The following is an 8314-nucleotide window of genomic DNA, read 5'->3' on the forward strand; positions in this document are numbered from 1 at the left end:
GATTTTGTGGGGAAAGAAACAAACATTTTTATGGCAAAAAAGTGAAGATTTAAGAGAGGGAGGGAGGGAGGGAGGGAGGGAGGGAGGGAGAGAGAGAGAGAGAGAGAGAGAGAGAGAGAGAGAATTATCTGGATTAATAGAGCTCTTTAGAATAAAACAATAGGCTCACACAGTTGTTGAATGCCTGGAAACATTTGTGTACAAATAACAGCATTCCCCCTTTCTGGCAAGGATTATCAGTAATCATTTGCAAATAAATAAGTATGTCGATGTAATCATGAGGAAACTCAGCCTGGGAACAGAAATGAGGCTAAGACTTGGGATGCACAATTCATTTACAAGTTTCTAGGCTTTAAAAGGCAAAGTAGATGGCAGAGAGTTGTTCCCAAACTCTTTTGTCTTCAGGAGTATCAATTAATTCCATATATACTCACCTCAATCCACCAGACTCTCAGCAGTTTGACCACCAATGGGTGCAAGAATGATACAATTCAACATTCACAGCAGAAATACAAAAAAAATGCCTAATACAATGGGTATGGGTATGGCTAGTCTAGTAAAAAGAAGGACCAGGGGTGACATGATTATAGTGTTCCAATATCTGAAGAGCTGCCACAAAGAAGATGGGGCCAACCTTTTTTCCAAAACAGAAGGCAGAACAAGAAACAATGGATGGAAACTAATCAAGGAGAGAAGCAACCTGGAATGAAGGAGAAACTTCCTAACAGCCAGAACAATCAACCAGTGGAATGGCTTGCCTTCAGAAGTTGTGGGGGCTCCATCACTGGAGGCTTTTAAGAAAAGACTGGATAGCCACCTGTCTGAAATAGTATAGGATATCCTGCTTGAGCAGAGTTGGTCCCTTCCAACTCTGATATTTTAGGTTCTACAATGAAATACCAGTTCAGAAAAACAGGAAGATTTCAACATCAATCATTGACCAGTGTCATCTCAGTCCCCATCAGACCTTCAAACCAATTAGAAGGCCATTTTGGAAGATCAAAAATATGAAAGCCAATTTGATGTCCACCATAAGGCTGTCCCATAACAGAGGACTTCAAAAAATAATACATCTCAACCCACGACTGCTCCCCTACAACTTCACAAGTACCACAAATAGTTTCTCCTGTAATGTGAGGACCAAAGATGTGGATCTTGCCTCAAGAAAATGCAGTTATTCGGGCGTCCTAGAGCCAAGTCATATAGGGCTTTTTAAATTAAATAGAACTTAGAAAGATATTAGGCAGTCAGTCCAAGGCCTGGAGAACCAGCATAATGAATCTTCTGAGATGTCTTCAAAGACCATTTAAATTCTTCACTGAAAGTGAGCGTGGTTGTTAAGGCTTTGTGTCTATCTGCAGCCTAATAAACTTCCCAGAAAGTTCTTCTTTTGTTTTGTTTTCCCCGATTCTATTCTACGGCCTGACAGTTTTAGTTACACTTAACTAAGAGTGTAAATATTTAAACACCCATTAATTTTGCATCCAGAATTGATTGCCAGTTTCCATTCCCATTTACTATTAAGCATGCCTGGGATTTGTTGATTTGCTTTTCATCATGAAGCAAGTTGCTGTTATTTTAGCCCCCATTCCCACTTGATCCCTTTAACAGTTTCCCTAGCGTTCGGTATGAAGGTCTCTCTTTTCATTTAATACCCAAATTCGCCACTTCCTCATTATTATTTTTAATCACCACCACCCTATCTCGGGCGACAGTGATTTATCAAGCCTGGAGCCTGCGGCTTTGGTGTCAGCTTGTCACTGTGGCGTGATGAGCCAACTTTGGACAATCAATCAGCGCTCATGTGCAGAAGCCTTTCTGAGATAAGGACAGGTTGCAATAAGCCACTCAACAGATGAGAATTTAGGATGATCCGAGATTTCATCTCTGTTACAGAATCATCTTCTCTTGCATTCTGGATGTCTCTTAGACTTCTTAGCCTTTGTCTTAGATGTTTTAAAGGTAGAAGTTCAAGGGCCTTTGAGAACAATATTTTGCTCCGCCATTATTTGATTGTTGGTTTGATCAATTAGGTACTGCCCCTCTCAGAGAGACTCTAGGCAATGTACAGATAGTCCTTGACTTAAAACAGTTCACTTGGTGACCGCTCAAAGTTACAATGGCATTGTCTTGAACCCAGGCTGTCAGCTTTGCATCTTTAACCACTGAGCCATTAGCCCCCTCAAACATCTTTAAACCTTTAAATGCTTTGCGACATTCAACAAGTTCAATTCTCCATTTCTTAAATATGCAAGGAAGCAGCAATTGATCTGTATCTCAGCTCCCCTTCTGGTACTTAAGTCTATCCTGCATGTTTCTTTTAACCTTTCTGAACTACGCTATTTATTTGTTTGTATTATTTTTACAAATAACTCAAGGTGGTAAGCATATCCAAACATTTCCCTCCTCCTATTTTCCCCACAACAACAATCCTGTGAGGTGGGCTGGGCTAAGAGGAAATGGCTGGCTCAGAGTCACCCAGCTGGCTTTCATGGCTAAGATGGGACTTGAACTCACGATCTCCCGCTTTCTAGCCTGGTGCCTTAACAACTGGACTAAACTGACCCTCGCTATTGCCAGGGACTCTGGTTGATGGACATCTGGATTTTAATCAAGAACAAAGTCTAACTCTGCTCATCCTTTCTCAGTGTCACCCACTCCCATCAACCTGTCGTTCCCACTTCATGCCTTCCGTACATAAACGCTGCCCGTTGCTACATTCATAAAGGGCTGCCAAATTCACAGCTTGTCACGGTTTCAAATTAATCTCTTTTTAATTGGTCTACTTTCCAGGCAGTGTACAATCAATAGCTCACAGCAGGATCCCCAATTCATCCTGGTAAGAAAATCCCCCGTTCCATTACCTAAGCCACCATCTTCTTCTCCAACAATTTTGTCTTCCCTTGCACTGTGCAATTTAAAACACCCGGCTGTCCTCCTGGGCGCAAAATGAAGTCATTTGTCATGTCAGGTGTCAGCCTCAAAATGACATTTCAGATACCTTGTCATTTGTTTCCACATCTTCCGGGAGTCTCAGGTTGAAATCACGTTTAGCATAAGAAATGGTTGCTCAGACAATGTATTAAAGAGAGAGAGAGAGAGAGACAGATAACAGCTTACTCTTCCCAAAAATAGTCTTTTTTTTAATAAAAAAAAACCACCTCCCAAAGGAATGGTAGCTAAGGAAATTTACTCATCCGGCATTCTTGGTGAGGTTCAAATCCACTCCAAGAGCTTCTAACGGTGACAACTTTCTCCATCATTCATATCGCCAAGATATATTTTCCTCTGTTTCAAAGTCACTGGAGTAATGGCAGAATTGTAGAACTCCCAAAACATTTTAAAACATGCTCCTGATTTTCACACACAGCCGCCACCCTCCCCAACTTTTATCTTGGAGGACAATTTCAGCCCATGTTTGAGGGTATTTTAACATGATGATCAAATGGGGGTGGATTTCATAAAACCGTTCTATTTATTACAGTGCAGTGGCGTCCCAGGAATAATCTAAGTTTAGCTGTTTGGTTTTATCATCCTTTGATGAACAAGAAATTGGTTGGAAGCTTCAGCAGAAAAACAGGCTTGCCATCATTTTAAAGACAGCAATAAGTACAAAATCTTGTCAGGTGAGAGGCTTACAATATTAAAAAAAATGTCACAGTCAAATAATTGTGGTTTGGGAAAAGATCTGATTAAAATGCACGTCTACAAATACAGACATGACACAGTCTTTGCAGGGTGGAAATGAAGAAAGCAACAGAGGAAATCAACCATCTGCAGGTATTCTTTGACTTACGACCAGGACTGAGCCCAAAATTGCTGTTGCTAAGTGAGACACTTGTTAAGTGAGTTTTGCCCCGTTTTACGACTTATCTTGCCACCGTTATTAATTTGTGGTTGTTAAAGAGAATCTGGCTTCCCCATTTGACTTGGCTTAGTCAGAAGGTCACAAACGGTGATCGCGTGACCCCAGGGCACTGCAACCGTCATAAATATGTGTCAGTTAGCCAGTGTTTGAATTTTGATCATGTGACCATTTGATGCTGCAATGGTTGTAATTGTGAAAAACAGCCATAGTTCCTCTTTTTCAGTGCCATTGCAACTGAATGGTCACTAAGTGAACTGTTGTTAAGTCGAGGACTACCTGTATTTTATACTTACTGAGTGCAATTCCTCCAAATGATCCTTGCTCAGAGTGCTGGGTACTGTAGTTGCTAGTTTCAGTAAGAGTAAATGCTACTGGGAGAGGAGTGAGTGGTGTTTCACACTCCCAACGTGAGTAGCATTAACCCTGTCTGGAAAGAAAAATGGACCTTGACAACGGACACCGCAAGGCTTCTCATGATGCTGCTGTTAAAACCCAACAAAGGTGGGCAACCGGAGAAATTAAAAAGATCATTACAAGATATTTAACAGAATAACAGAGATGGAAGGGACCTTGGAGGTCTTCTAGCCCAACTGCCTACTTCAAGCAGGAGATCCTACCATTTCAGAGAAAGTGGCTGTCCAATTTCTTCTTAAAACCTCCAGGAATGGAGCACCCACGAGTGCTGGAGGCAAGCCGTTCCACTGATTAATTATTCTAACTGTCAGGAAATTTCTCTTTAGTTCCAGGCTGGTCCTCCCCTTGATTAGAACTGAATTGCTCTTCTACCGATCAGAGGAAGGAAATGAAATGGGTTCTAATTTTTCAAGCAGAGGTGGGAAAACAAAGAGATGATCTGCAGGTAGCTAACACATCTGGAGGTAGTTTGTAGCCATGTCATCTCACCTTCTGTCCCATCCCATCCCATCCCATCACATCACATCCCATCCCCTATTCTATTCTATTCTATTCTATTCTATTCTATTCTATTCTATTCTATTCTATTCTATTCTATTCTATTCTATTCTATTCTATTCTAATCAGAAGCCAGGAGACTGTGAGTCCTAGTCCCACTTTAGGAGTAAAAGACAGCTGGGTGATTTGGGGCCTATCTCTCTCAGTCCAACCCACTCATAAGATTATTGTTGTGGAGAAAGTAGGTGGAAGAAGGAGCATTAGGTAAATAGGTGGAGGAAGGAGCATTAGGTATGTTCACCACCTTGAGTTATTTATAAAGAAATAATAAAGGCAGAAGATAGATAGATAGATAGATAGATAGATAGATAGATAGATAGATAGATAGATAGATAGATAGATAGATAGATAGATAGATAGATAGATAGATAGATAGATAGATAGATAGATAAAAATATCACTTTTGCAAATGTCTGTTCAGTCCAGTTAAACTCTCTAAGTACACAAAACTGCTAATCTGCACTGGATTATGCTGTGTTTTGCTTAAAATATCCTAGGCTGGTCTTACTGTATATTACCCAATCTGTAGCTTGTGGCTTACCCTTCACACAACATGCTAGGTCAAAATCAAACTACACAATGGCTTAATGTAATAGAAAAGCAGTAAGTCCTTCAATTGAAGGGAAGGCAAAACTACACAAGCCTCTGACCTTTAGTGACCAGATGTGCGTCTTTTCCTGGGGTTTTCAGCTCTGTGTCTCTCCTCCTGCAGGCAACGGTGTAGAAACCTTAGGTCTTAATATATGTCATCCAAGCCTTAAAAAAATGAAATTAAAAAAAAAACGGAGAATCTTTGATTGACCAGCAAAGAAAAGTCCCTTTATTTCTTTTCCCTCAGCATCTCAGTTTTCACTCCCAAATGTACAGATCACTTTCAGAAGTGTGCTTATTAGTGGGCTGGTTAAAAGTATCCTCTCTTATGGGAATGGAAATGTCCTTTTTTTCTTTTTTGGAGAGTTATGCTCAGCTTAACCTTCACCTGTTGGGAAACAAAACGCAAGGGAATTTCCATATAAGATTGCACAATGTGTTCTACTGCTGCTCATAACTGTAAAAAAAAATTTTAAAAAAGAAGAAAGGAAGGCTCTTAATAAGGTTCCTAGGAGATCTACAGAAGTCCCCGCTTGGGAATTTTACTGGTCAGGTAGATCACTAGAGGTCCTTAAGGGAGTTTATCGGCTTTTAAGTTGTGATGTGAACAGTGAGATTTTATTTCTGATGTTTGAATAGGACTGGAGGCATCCAGATGCTGGAGATCGCATTTCGAAGGGGGACATTTTGAAGTGACCTTGTCCAAGCTTGAAAAAGCTAAGGAGAATGTCACCACAAAAGGACACCACACACAAAAAAAGCAAACAAACCCTGAGAAGAGAATATTTGTACCTCAAGGTTCAACTGGAGGATTTTTGGCATTCTCTGAGCTTGGTTGTTTGCTTGCAGACATTTCATTGCCCAACTAGATAATGTCTCCAGTGCTAAAAGGGAGTGGAAGAGGAGGAGGAGGAGGAGAAGGAGGAGGAGGAGGAGGAGGAGGAGAACAACGACTCTGGGGTTCTTGAGCTTGGTTGCTTTGTTGCAGATGTTTCACTAATAAAGGAGAATATTTATAGCTCAGGGTTAAAATATGGGGTCCTTGGTGTTCTCTGAGCTTGCTTGTTTTCTTGCAGACATTTCATCACCCTAACTAGGTAACATCAGTGCTAGTAAGGAATGTGGTTTGCTGCAGGTTTATATTCTGGTGTCTTGCCTGTCTGGGTGGGTGGGGGGTGGTCTTAGGGATTCTTTGGTTGGGCTGATTACTAATGGCTCTTTGGCAGTTTCTCAATTGGGGTATTGCTTACTTGATTGTTAGTCTGAAGTTGACCTTGGAGTTAAGCTACGCTGAGTGCTGATTACTGGTGGGGACGTGCTGGGGTCTTTTTCTCTTTGGGGCTGGTGGATTCTCTCTTTTGCATAGTCTATAGATGCTGTTAATGTCTATGTGTCTATGGATGGCTGATTTGTCAGAGTGCCAGGTTTCTAGAAATTCCCTGGCATTTTTGGATTTGGCCTGGTCTAGGATTGTCACATTTTCCCAACTGAAACCGCGGTTAAATCTGTCTATAAACCTGTGAAATTAAAGAATTTTCGTCATGCCTTTTGACTGCCAGTTGGAGTTCAGGGATGGGTTCATGGAGACGTTTCATTACCCAACCAAATAACATCATCAGTGCTAGTAGGGAGTGGGGTCACCTAGTTACTCAGCTGAGGACTAGCTGTGTAACGCATGGAGATCCACAGTTGACAAACCAGGTAGATGATTAAAGTTGAACCCAGAGAAAACCAAGATTACAGTGTGAACTATTCATGTTCAAAGCTCTAGCAGCCACCTTCCCCAACTTTCATCTTGGATGACAATTTCAGTCCATGTTTGAGGGTATTTTAAATTGATGATCAAATAGGGATGGATTTCAAAGTGTTTCTGTATTTCTGTAAAACTTGGAATTCCCCTAAAAGTTCTGCTCACAACTGGGGTGTTTGCTAGAGCAGAATTTGCTGAAAAACCAATTTCAGCACAACATGAACTTCTTTGAATGTTAACAACTGTCGAGCGGTGGAAGGGCCTGCCTCAGGTGATTAAGGCTATGGACACACTAAGAGTTTGGCAAAAGTATTTTTTTAAGTTTGATGTTAAACTTCCAATCTGGGTGATACCATCACATATTTTCTTGACAATACCTAGATATGTGGTGATGGAGGCGCCATCTTATAAAGATTTGTTATATCAGAGTGGCAGTGGTAACTGGTGCCTGAAATCAATAGAAGTTTTGAAACAGAAAAATCCAGACTTTTCTTGGCTTGTATATAGACAAATTCAAGAGAGATGGCGAATTGATAAAAAGATTACTTTTTCCATGGAAGATGGGAATTTTTTGAAACAAGTAAGGGACGGTGCTAAAGGACACATTAGAAGGATATATAATGTTTTATTAGAATTGGATTCAGAAACTGAGTTAGTTAAAGATTGCATGATTAAATGGGCTCAAAATATAGGAGAAACAATATCTATGGATACTTGGGAGTTGATATGGGTGAGACATGTGAAGTTTACGCAAGCTCAAAATCTACGTGAGAATTTTTATAAAATGTTTTATAGATGGCACCTGGATCCCGCAACTATGTCTCGCATTTACGAGAATTATGAATCCAAGTGTTGGAGGTGTGGACAACAAGATGCAACCTTTTTTCATATGTGGTGGACTTGCAAGGTTATCAAGGCCTTTTGGATAAAACTATGGTGGAACTTACAGCAAATTTTTAAAAGAAGAATTACTTTTCTGCCTCAGTTGTTTCTCCTAGGTATTACACAAAATCTGGATGTAAAAGAAACGAACTTGATGTTGTACTGCTTAACTGCTGCCCGTTTGTTGATAGCTCAAAATTGGAAGAGTAAAACTTTACCTACAATGGAAGATTGGAGATTGAAAGTTTCGT

Source organism: Protobothrops mucrosquamatus, unplaced genomic scaffold, assembly GCF_001527695.2.
Source record: "Protobothrops mucrosquamatus isolate PMUCROS unplaced genomic scaffold, P.Mucros_1.0 scaffold668, whole genome shotgun sequence".
Classification (NCBI taxonomy): domain Eukaryota; kingdom Metazoa; phylum Chordata; class Lepidosauria; order Squamata; family Viperidae; genus Protobothrops; species Protobothrops mucrosquamatus.